Genomic DNA, 11,646 nt, shown 5'->3' with positions numbered 1-11,646 from the left:
ATCATGTGTCACCTTTCAGTGCCCCAGTACGTAATACTTAACAATGAAACATATCTAATCTTCTCTCAGAATAGCTTCTATCTTGATGCAAGTGTCTGTATTCACATTTCACATGTTAATGTACCAAGATACGCAAATGAGAGGACCTGTTAAAAGTTGCAAGAACAGTGTGCTGATTTTTGAGGTCATAATAATTGCACCCAGTTTCATCATTAGCTATTAAAACTTTAAATAGGTACATATGAAATTTATGCTGCTTTTTAGAGGACTTGCAAACAAGTACTATGCTATGACTTTTTTAAGGAGATCTAGGCAGTTAGTGATAAATCTGAGAGTTGATTCTCTGCCTCACTGTTCCAGTTCAGCGCTTTAACACTTATCTATACTTTGTCTATAGAAAATAAGTATTTAATCAATTTTCTTTTTTCCTCTGTTAGTTCCTTGTGAAAATAGTGCTGCTACTGCTATGAAAACTAATTTGAGATCTACTTGTATAAAATTGTTATGCAAGTGTGAAGTACTAGTATTAAATACACAATGGAGATGAGGGCTCTTAAGTACCTAGTTGCAATCTTAGCCTAGGCAGACTCATACTACTAACAAGTCTAAAGAACTGCTGTTCATTTGGAAACAGTTAAGTTTACTGTGTTTCTTGAGAGAAAACTAGTTGTCAGTATCTTTGCCTGCATATATCATCTAGAGAAGCATATAAAATCCATGAGATCTTTTCAATAGTTGCCTTAGAAATTAAAAAAAGCAACAATGAAATGTAACATTGTTTTAAAGATAATGTCTATTGTTTAGAGAAGGTATTGTATTGGGATTTACATAGAGTTTCTGAGTTGCAGGAAAATAAATATACTTCTCAGTGAAATAAGTTCACTGTCTTGTTAGAGATGCAGTAAAATAAGAAATGACTAAAAATGGATGACATTAATATGTATGTATTTCTAATTGCACTCCTGTGAAAAAGCTTGCAAGATTCTAAGGTTAGTGATAACAATTTACGGAGATGTACTCATCCCCAGAAGAAAACAATAGTAACTTGCTAGAGCACAGTTTCAACAACACTATCAAAAGTTCCACATAATGTGGAAAACTTACCATTTAGGAAGTGTAAGTCAATATAATACATAATTTAAAAGAAGATTTTGTATAGATATTAAAAAATTATTAACTATTTTATGAAATTCTGCCTATGTACCTTAGGGCTGATTTCCATTCTGTGATAACTACACAGTTCTCATCTGTGCTACTGGCATAACTTTGTTGGTGTTTCTTAAAACTACAATTTTTTGTAGTCCCTCTTATGTTGATAATCCATTTGGTGGTGGTGATGATGATGAAGTTCATACACAGCCAGCTTTGCATGACATCAATTGGACAGACGTCATAACTGTATGATTTAGCTATATGATTGTGTCTGGCTTATTGCTTCCATGAATGCATCAAAACATGACTGTTTTACTGGAAAGTGAGATGTGTAGTCATTTGTGTGTGTTGACGATGGTGGTAGGGAGCAAAACTAACTGAATTAGCAGGCAGGTGTTAAATGGAGATAAGCCTCAATAGAAGGATTCAAGAAGAGTGTCCTGATACTGTTTCATGTTTTCAGCAGTAGGCCAGGCAAAGTGGGACTTGGTGTTGGAATCACCAGCAAAAACTACTCAACTAGTGAAATATACTCTCCTTTTCTTACCAGTACTTATGTCATTGTCTAAAATACAAGAGAAAAAATCAACAAATCCACAGAACACATTCCAAGAAATGGTATAGATTGCAAAGTTAAAAAAAATAAGTAAATAGGTATTTTAAATTAAATAGTTTACAAATTAATTGTGGTGCAGGTTAGGTTTTGTGTCTTAAAGATTAATCTTCCAATGGGTAGACGGATAAAAAACCCTACAATTTGTGGACATATAGACATTATGGAAAGTAGGCAGTTTGGATGAGACAAAGTTAGTGACAATGACATTGGCAAACTGAAAGCTTTGAGGAAAGATGTAATAAGAAATATGAGAAGTTGAAAATGCCTTATACAAACACTATTGCATCCTGTTTTGTCTCTCATTTCCTGTGTCACCGATGACTATTAAACAGTCAGTCATGCCTGGCCTGTTACATTCATAGTGTGCTGCTGTGCTGATTGCATCTGAGAATCATCTCTCATTTTTTATTTAAAATGCAAGTTCTTTGGAGAAGGGACTGATTATTAGTACAATAGCACGACAGAGAGAAGAATGGCATTGACCCTGCATAAAGACAGCACTCAAATTTGAAGGCATTACATTCCTAATAATCCTGAGGATTGTGCCTTACCAGCACTGAGCACAGCAGCCGTATTGTATCCAGTATTAGGCATTTATTTTTAGGAAACAGGAAATCTGTTGAATAGAGAAGAGAGCAGAGCAAAAAAAATGATCAGAATCTAGGAAGCAAAAAGTCCTGTGAAGAGAGATGGAAGCAATGGGGATTGTTAGAGATGATATATCTGTATTTTACATCTGCATGATATGAAACATCATAGCAAAAAGAAAGAGAATAATCCACATTATACTAAACCATAGCATACATAGAGCAAAACCCAGAGGGCTTAAATTTCAACCAGACAGTTTTAAGTTAAACGCCTGGAAAATCTTTCACTTGTAAACCTAGCTAAAATGTGGAGGAGGCTAGCGGAGAGACTGTGAATTCTCTGTCCTTGGAGGTTTCTAGGAACAGATTAGACATCAGCTGGGAGTGACACCTCTGTGGCTGACTTTGCCTGCAATCTTAGGGAGTGACTTCAAATACTATCCAACTCTACCTACAATAATGCTGGATCTCTGGTTGGTTTCTCTAGGTGTCACCATAACAATGTGTAATAATAACTCCAGTAAAAGCTGAAAATCTGATGCCTACATGGATAACTGATGAACAAGGCAGGGTACCACTTAAGACGTAGGTTATGAGTGAGCAGCTGTGTGGTGCTTAGTTGCTGGCTGGGGTTAAACCATGACACCAGAGAAAGCAAGAGGCTTGAGTTATCTGGACAAATATTTAAACAATTTGCAGGGGACTTAGGGGCAGGATTCATTCATGTGTACTTCTACTGGCACTCAAGGACCTTTTCAAAAAGGAGGAATTCCAGTTCCTCTGGGTGCATTTTTCTCCATCCTACATATTGTGAACCATTTTCAACTTTAATAGGTATTCTCTCATAAGTAAGTAGCCCTATCTCCACTTTAGAGTGAGGCTAAGAAACAAGCTGTTCATACTTCAGGGTTTTTAAAAAAAAAAAAACAAATGGAATTTTAAAACACACGCATACTTCTTTATGACAGATAAATAGAGAAAAATTGGAGACTAAAATTTGCAATTTAACTTTGTGGCTTTGCAAAGACTTGTATGTTTCTATGTAAATGAGAGTGGTCCATTTTTTAGGATTTCTTTTGAACTTTCAATTGCCAAACTTTAAATAAAACTGTAAAGCTAAAAAAAGATCATTTAAAGCACGCTTTTAAATGTTGCAGTGGTTTTGCAGATAGTATGAGCTTTGTTATTGGTACTTTCCTTAAGTAAAAAAGAAAATGCCTAGAATGAATGAACTTTTTAAAGCCACCTCTATGTTATCATAAAAGGAAATGCAATAACAAAGTTTTCCTTGTCACCAATTAATAGGACTGACTACGATGAAAATTATACTTGCTGATGATCTCCCAGTTTAAAGTATGGAATATCGTAAACTCTTTTTCAGTCACTACATTCTAAAGTAGAATGACTTGAGGACACTTTCATGGCTTATTCACATGATGGACAGAAAAAGAAGTTTGATTTGTTGAGTCTCTAAGAGTTATTTGAATCTGTCAGGACACTCACAGCTTTTTCCACACTAAAGATAGGACTCCATTGGTTGTCTTTCTGAAGAACACTCTAAGAGGAGAACCTAGTGGCTTTGGTAATCTGTATAAACAGCTCTTAGGGGATGTGTTTTTTTCTGGTTAACTAGCAGCATTTTCACATACAACATAGTAACTGACTTTTTTGAGGAAGCTGGACTTTGATGAATAGCTCACGTATTAGTTTTGAGCACACTGTCTTCTTTATTTTAGTATATGTATCTGAAAGGGATGAGAAAGAGCTACAGGACAGGACTGTGGCTGGACTGAGAAGGCTGAAAAACTGTGGAGAAGACCATCCCCTACCACCAATAATAGAGTCTTACTTCTTGATGGGCTTGGTGCTTACTGGGAGGAGAAGGTTTTGCTTTTATCAGGCTCCTTTAGCTACGTGATAGCTCCCAAGCTATTAACTCTGGGAGAAGGGATGCCCTCTTTTCACATCATCCTAGAAATTTGGTTTTAGTTAAATGTAAAGTCAGCAAGTATCAGAGCTACAGGCAGTTTGACTCCAATTGTAAAATGGTGTCTAGCATGGGCAAAGATAGAGAATCTTAGTTTGTCGTAGCTTAACCTGACATCTGTGGTTCTTTGACTTTCTGGCGTGCTGGAAAACCTACCTATCTCTTGCAACTGGACAGCAATATAAGGTCTTTTCCGCAATACAGCCGGTCGTGTGTGTGTATATGTATATGTGTGTGTATATATATGTGTAGTATAATCAATCTGGCAATGGGTCTTGTGCTTCTGGACATTATGATGTTGGTATGCTTCAGATATCCTGCATACTTTTTACTTCTCGCAGCATGTATCCTGCACACTTACTACTTTCTGCAGCATGCTCTCTGACTTGATCTGAGAAGCACACGAGCAGACTGATACAGACTTTTCCAGGCTTCTCCAATGATAGAGTTTGGACCAGGCAGATTTTTCTGTTGGAGGCACCTTGCTCAGAACTGGCATCACATTGAGGAAACAATTTCCTGAGAGTCAGGGAACTCAAAACTGTCTTGCACCCACTACCAGAACAGCTCAGTACACCATACCCTCTTTCCCAAGTTACTTTTGGAAAAGAGGGCTGCTGAAACTGAGCCTACAGGTCATATGAATTATCCTAACAGGCTGCAAATGGCCCACGAGCTAGAAGCCAAACCTTTCTGAATTATGTCTTTGTAATGCAGAAGGAGGTACTTATTTTCAGCTTTGGCCATGGAAAGATGAGTGGACCAAGAGGAAGGCCTCGTCTACTGTGCGATAGCTGGTTTGTGTTTCACAGTGCAGTTAGCCCTGTTTCCCTATTTGACTAAAATTAATGAAGTTGCTGCCTGCCACTTTAAAATTCATGCATGTATCTGTAATTCATTTGCCTATCTCTGTCAACTGAGTATTATGTTATATATAGCACTGCACTCTTATCAGCTAAATAGAGGAAACCTAAGTGTGTTTTTACTAGGCAGGCTATCTAATTTGCAAGTACAAACTTTAGGATATTGAAATGTTATGAAGATTGCATTGTCCATGTAGAGGAGGCAGAGTTAAGGTTACATGGCTGACTTACCTCTGTGTTTGTATATTTTATACAGTTTTTTTGTTCAAAATTTAATGTAAGTCCTTTTTAAATGTTTTATTTTGCAGTAAACCATGTAGCATACCTTTTGTTTTACATTAGAAAAACAGGCTCTCAGACTTAACATATTTTACAGCAGTTCTCGCCTGCAAATAAATGCCAAAAAACAAACAAGAAGGTGGCATACTTACTTTGAGGGTCTAAAAGTAAAGTTATTTCTTCAAACGTAAAGCATTCAGTGTCCTTGATGAAATGAAAAAGCCTTATCCATTAAATAAATTTCAGCACTAGCCAAAAGAAAAATCTCTCTTCTCTAGGCATCTTATTGTGACTGTGTATGCCACAATTCAAGTTCTTTTTTCTTGTTTGATTGTAGTTCAAACATGTTTTGTGGTCAGAAATATAGGAAGGCTATGAGGAAAAAAAAAAAAAAAGATTATATCTGGCTGATAGATTGTAATGCAGTTTCTTTGGGGTTTTTTTGTTTGGTTTTGTCGTATGCTATATCTACTAGATTGCAAACACATCATCCTCCCAGTCAGTTGATTGCGGTTTGAGATGTTTTAGTTTTCTCACTGAATGTTACCCAGCTTTAAAGGGTCCAGGTGGGGATATTTTGGTCAGCCAGAGCTTTTCTTAATGCAAAAAGAAAATGAGAGGCTATCTGGAGCTCCAAAAGCTTAGGGTAGTTTTCAAGCAAGGGGTTAAAACTACTTTCCACAACTAATAAAATTTCAAACGCACACTGCCTATTTTTGTGGGAGGGGGTTACCAAAAGAGAATCCTCAATACCAATTGGCTAGTCTCTATCAGCTGCAGTTGAGCTCAAGCTGCTGCTGAAGAGCAGTATTGATCTGAAGGGTAAATGTGTAGGGAACCACAGAGAGGAATTCAGTCGTTTCTGAGAAGGGAGCCAACCTCTTCCAGTAAGAAAGTGGTTTCTACCTGTCTCTCCTGCCTGTGAGATCCTTTGTGAATGAAGGGGAACACGGGAAAGGGCAGTTTGTTGCTACAGTGATTCAGAGAAAGAGGTATCGCTGCTGTGCATACTGCTGCTGCTGGTCTTGCTAGTGCTGCTGCAGCTTCATGTAGCAGGTAAGGCTGCTTTTTCTGGGGAGGGGGAGGAGGAGGAATTGGGATTGCATCGCCGTGGCTGTGGCTGTGGCGTGGGGGGCCCCTGAAACACTGCACAAAAGGACGCTGGCTCCACGGAGGAGCAGCAGGGGCACACGCGAGAAATGAGGCCGTGTGGATTAGCAGGCTGTGTTTCCTGCTCATCCCGGTTTGGAATCGCAAAACTTCAGTAAGTTCTAAACAAAGTGTGCAAGTCCGCAGTGCCTAAAGGAAGAGGAGGCAGTGAAGGGAGAGGAAGGAGCTGCACCTTTCCCTTCCCGCTTTGCAGGCGTCCAGTCCTCCACCAGGTCGGGCAGCGGCTCTGAAATACATAGCTGTGGGTGCAACTAATTTGGTTGTGATGGGTAGTAAGATCAGTGCTGATAAAAAGGAAAATACGTAGAGCCAAACTGGGGACTTGTTTCAGTTGAAAGGGAAAACAAATAAGCGATGGTGTGAAACTCGTGGGACTGAAAATGTGTTTGCCATATTTTTATGTCTTTTTTTTTTTTTTTTTTGAAGCACTCAGTCTTTCCTGTATGTGTGTGTGGGAAGGCAGGAATATGGGGGGGTGGGGGTCGGGGGTGGAATTTCTGCAGCATTGACCTTTAAAGTGATAAGGTTCAATTAAAAGAAGGGTGGTAAGGAATGCGAATTTGACTTGAAGCAACTTTGAAAACACCTGAGCAGCCTCCTCCCTTAAAAAAAAAAAAAAAAAAAAAAAAAAGGCACTGCAGAAATAATTCAATGGTGAGAAAATTTAACCCTGACATACAAGATTTTCAAATGCAAGCCACGATTTAGTATAGTAAGGTTTCCAATTGATCTACAAATTAGTCATGTGATGAGCAGTAGAACATACATAATCTTTATACAAACATTTTAATGGTGAGTTTAGCCCTGAATTATAAATCATGCTGCAAGCGTGCCTATAATAGAAATGTGTGAGGGTACTTATCTTGATAAATATTTCATGTAATTGTTTAACGTGAATGGCTTTGTGGCTTTGGTATTGCAATTCTGAATTTTTAGTCTAGTTTAAGGATACCTGTTTCTTGTATTTTAAATATTCCTTTCAAAGCACACTATGGTGGTGATGGACTTTGTGTTAATTTCTGTGTGTACTGAGTGATGGTTAATAGTGTTGGGTTTTTTTTCTTTATTTCCAAATATCTATACAGAGCTAAATAGGAAGGCAGGCTATTTTATTGCTGGATAGCATCAATGAACTGTTGAGGTTATTGGTAATTTTTTCCCTATTTTCAAGTTCAAATATAAATCACAAAAAGCCTAACAATTGAGGAATACTAAGTAGGTCTTATGATAATGTACCTTTTGCTGTGTATGTGATTGCATTTCAGATACAAAATAAATTGGGATTAAAATGTTTCTATGAAACTGTGCTTTTAGGAAATTCACAAATTGGTCAGGAGGTCTTTATTTCACTCCTCTGAACATCTTGTTAGACCTCTCATTGATCACAGCATGTTTTTAAGAGGTTTCAAGGCTTCTTACAAAATATTTCCCCAGATCTGAAAGCCAGATGGTTACATTGCAGAAGTCACAAGCAGTTAATTGCTGAACTGGTTTGAGTGCTCCAGAACGTATCAGCACGCAGACCAAAGGCTTCCATCTCGGCTGATCAAACTAGTTACCTGATGTTGCTCTTTGCTGAGATTGCGGTCCCTGTTAGAGATGAGAGGAAAAACAGATTCTTTTTTTGGGAAGCAAGAAACAAAATGCTTTAGTTTTAAAAGATTTCTTTAAAAACTAATTTATTTGTCTTTCTCAAATCTTATCACATACATGACATTTTCCCTCAAGTTTGGTTATTTGGATTAATTTGCTGCCCCCCCCCCCCCCCCCCCCGTTCTGAATGTCAAGTCTATGGTATTTGTTTACCTACTGTGTTGAATGGTATATCAGATAGAGATAATATGATATCCCACAATTTCTTTTCTGTTCAAAATATGTAGACAGAATTCGCTCAAAATGTTCGATACTTTTTTTTTTTCCCAAATATATAAGAAGAAATACTATTTCAGTTGCAGTGACATAGAATATAGAACAGATAACAGAATGGCGAGTATAAATGTTACGGTTGTCTTGCTATATGCAGTTTCTCTTTTTGTTCCCATCAGTTGGAGTTTTGTTCTGAAGAAAAAGATGACTAGTCATAAGTATTCAGAAGGAAAGCAAATGCTTAATTTGCTTTCTTTCAACCTTAAATAACCCATTAGTTCAATAGTAGTGCTTGAGATGATTTAAAAATTTTATAGGCTAGCAAATTCCTAAATTGCTTTTCCTTAAGTAATTTTTAGGCTGACAGCTTTTTTAGTGTTCAAATTATCTTAAATACTTTCCTGTATAAGAATGTTTTAGAAATTGTTGACATCTGTGTAACATGAAAATCGCATGACGTTTCTGTCTTTATTGCTTTTATCTGGATACTACTGTCACACTGTCTTAAAGGTATGGTTATAAATGCTTTATAAAAGGTTAAGAAGTTGTGTTTAAGTAAGTATTTAAACGCTTATCACAGAATTAGAGAAGTGGGTAAGTTACATGTAACTGTGTAAAGCATCATTATCAGTTTTTTCAAATACTCTTATGATCATCCAGAGCTCAGGTAAACTGTCTTTAACATGCTCATAGGATCTATTAGTCCCATATCAACCTTGCTAAACTATTCAGACATGCACATGCAATGTAAAATGTTACAGTAAAGCAGAGAAGATAAAGTCAGGGTGAAAACTTGCACTGTCTTCGTGTAATGAAACACATAGGCGAGGGGGTGGGTACGCAGACTTGTCTCTGCTGTACATACGGCCACAGAAGTACGTGCAGCCATCTCATTGGTAGAGTGGGGCTTTTCTTACCATGCGCCCTACTATAAAACTGATCCAACGCTCACAGTTTCCTATGCGTTAACTGACTCTTAAAATATGAAAACAAAGATTATTTGGAACATATATTTCTCGTTAGGCATAACTGATAATAAATATCAACCTTCTTGAGGAGGTTGTACAAAAATAATTTCTGCACATATGACGTTCTGAAGATGACGGTGTCTGCCCAGGGGGACATCATACCTTTTGCTGTTGAATATATTTCTTATGCTTATCTGTATGCTTTTAAAGATCATAAGATAGTGCATGTGATCTTTACATCTGTATTCTTATTTTCTAGATGTAATATAATTATCTGAAACTGTTACAACAAAGAAACAGAATATGTTTTACGTTAGGTTATATTTACTTTTAAAGCTGTATTTTGGTCATGCATTCGACTTCTGATTCTAACAAGATATACCAATTTTTATATAACAATATTCAAAGTTTGATAAAAGTTTTGCCTCTATTACTTATACTTTGATACCACACAGCATAGTTAATAGTATAGATGTGAGTATAGTGTGAAATCACTTTGTGATGACAACTTGCATTTTGATTAAGTTACCACAGTTGTCCAATTCACAATCACGAGGTTGTGAAAAATAATCACATATCTATTTCTATTAAGCAATTCTATTTCTATCTTTTAGGAATACCAAACTGTTTTCTGAATATTTTTTGTAATATTGACAAACAGTGATATATGTGTGTGTATGTACTGAACTATAAACTATAAATAAAAAAGCAAAGATAAACAAATTGTTGAATAACTCCAGCAGAAGTGTTATCATCTTGTGAAAGTCTAGAAAGGAAACATGGTCAGTTAAATTATAGTGTAAATACATAAAGAAAAATATTTCTACAAGGTCTAAATTGTGTTATTTTAAACAATAAAATATACTGATATTTTTTCAGTATGCTGCTGAATAAAACAGCCAGATTTTAATCTCATTTCCACATTGTCATTCATTTCTGACAGCTGATATGTTTGAACCTGTAAATTAAAGAATGTTAATAAAGAGAAGAAGTGAGAAACACAGAACAAGAAAAAAAAATTAATGCTGATTCCATAGTGTCTTTGATTTTTCTTAATTTAACCATGGCTTTTCTATTCCTGTGTTAAAAGAAGAAACTGTAATACCTCTGTATTTATCTGCTCCACTTCAAATCATATGTATTTACCTGCAGCATCAATATATTGGTTGGTTTCCAGGCTATTCATTTGCAAAGCACTTTGAGGGGTCTTGAATGTGAAAATTGTTATATGAAGCCAAATATTATTCTGCTTTTAAATGACTCATAAAATGCCTCTACTTAAAGCATTTGTATGTTTATATTATGTGTGTTTATACATACCCTTTAAATGGAGACATTTTTATGAGACATTTTAAAAGGTGAACAGAATTTGGGTTTATATAGCACTTATCAAGTTCAAGGTATCGCACAGAAATGAATTATGGCGCATGGTGGCAACAGTTGCCATTAATAGACAAATGTTACTAAGAAGGGATGTTGTCTGAAGTGTTATGTGTTATAACACTGTGTTATGAAAAATACCATGTGACTTTTGCTTTTTCTTAGGCAACTGACTGTTCATTAAAGGAACCGGAATATAACAACTTACATGAAAGATGGCCCCTCTTTTTTTCCACTCTAGATTTCACTTTCCTAAAAGTCTTTGATGGGGAGGGAGGGCTAGGCTCTGCTGTGGTACATTAATTTGTCTCAGTATATTCACTCCTACTGGCCTACGGTTAGGAGCTGTATGATATTTATAAGTGGTCATGCCATAGTAGTGGAAGTAATGCTGTGGTATATTTTCACATGTGCATTATTTTGTATTGTGATACTATCAGATTCCACAGAGTAAACCTGAGAGCATATTTCTTAAGGTAAAAACTAAGGTAAAGGAGTACAGATTCTGCCATCCCTTGTTAATACAAGTTGCTGTTCAGAGACCAATTTAAGAAAGATGGTTAAGTGTGTCTCTGTTTAGGATGCCACTTAAGAGTCTGCCTAATATTAAGAGATGATTTCCATATATGCCAGCATGGTTTTAAGAAGCTTTCTGCTAAAGAAAGTACTCTTTTTTTCCCTGGGATGTACTACAAGACGCTAGTCATCTCTCATTACTGAAAAGCCTACATTGTTATCAAATAAAACAGGGGTAAAACACACTGTCTTGGGCACTTTG

The 11,646-nt window shown here is 36.5% G+C and overlaps 1 protein-coding gene across 1 annotated transcript in view; it reads left to right on the top strand.

Annotated features, from left to right (window-relative positions):
- Window positions 1-6,411: 6,411 nt before the first annotated feature.
- The window catches only part of CDH12 (cadherin 12), a 630,395-nt gene continuing 625,160 nt past the window's right edge, over window positions 6,412-11,646 (top strand). Inside the window, exon 1 of the mRNA XM_076330376.1 lies at window positions 6,412-6,540. The gene's annotated coding sequence lies outside the window, so the exon portion shown is untranslated. The remainder of the gene's footprint in view (window positions 6,541-11,646) is intronic.

This window comes from Aptenodytes patagonicus, chromosome 2 (assembly GCF_965638725.1).
Source record: "Aptenodytes patagonicus chromosome 2, bAptPat1.pri.cur, whole genome shotgun sequence".
Taxonomy (NCBI): domain Eukaryota; kingdom Metazoa; phylum Chordata; class Aves; order Sphenisciformes; family Spheniscidae; genus Aptenodytes; species Aptenodytes patagonicus.
The sequence above is the reverse complement of the archived record's forward strand: the minus strand, read 5'-3'. Positions and strand labels throughout refer to the sequence as shown.